The sequence below is a fragment of the Protomyctophum parallelum genome (genome assembly GCF_964188405.1).
Source record: "Protomyctophum parallelum genome assembly, chromosome: 17".
In the NCBI taxonomy this organism is placed as follows: domain Eukaryota; kingdom Metazoa; phylum Chordata; class Actinopteri; order Myctophiformes; family Myctophidae; genus Protomyctophum; species Protomyctophum parallelum.
In genome coordinates, this window is record NC_139719.1 from 17,110,150 (window position 1) to 17,110,501 (window position 352).

The 352-nt window shown below is 54.5% G+C and overlaps 1 protein-coding gene across 2 annotated transcripts in view; it reads right to left on the reverse strand.

Moving 5' to 3' along the window:
• The window catches only part of LOC310874161 (thrombospondin-2-like), a 47,360-nt gene extending 47,008 nt beyond the window's left edge, over positions 1-352 (reverse strand). Inside the window, exons 1-2 of one of the 2 annotated variants that reach the window (XM_083786855.1) lie at positions 283-352; positions 1-116 (exon numbers count right to left, since the gene is read on the reverse strand). The exon at positions 1-116 is cut by the window's left edge and continues 193 nt beyond it. The gene's annotated coding sequence lies outside the window, so the exon portion shown is untranslated. Of the gene's footprint in view, positions 187-282 lie in introns of those variants that run through there. The other variant, XM_083786854.1, reaches the window with a different exon arrangement.

Here is a 352-nt window from a genome sequence, read left to right on the forward strand (position 1 = left end):
TCCTGGTCGTGGTCGTCTCCTCGTTCCCTTGTCCCCTTGTCATCTGGACCGGGAGGCTTCCTCCTCAACGAGGTCTCCTCGGTGATTTGTCATCCGGAGTGGTACGGGGAGGAGATCTGACAGGCAATAGGCAGGAATTGATGAGAGAGAAAAACTTAACTGAACCCCGTCCCGGCATGCAAACGGCTCTGTGTAGCAAGTTCGTATGAGGGTGTGTGTGTGTGTGTGTGTGTGTGTGTGTGTGTGTGTGTGTGTCGGGCAGAAGAGGGGGCCATCTATTACCCGGCTGTCTGGCGATGAACAGGACTGCATATCTCTCAGAGAGAAACGCAGCTGGATGGAGAGAACTCTG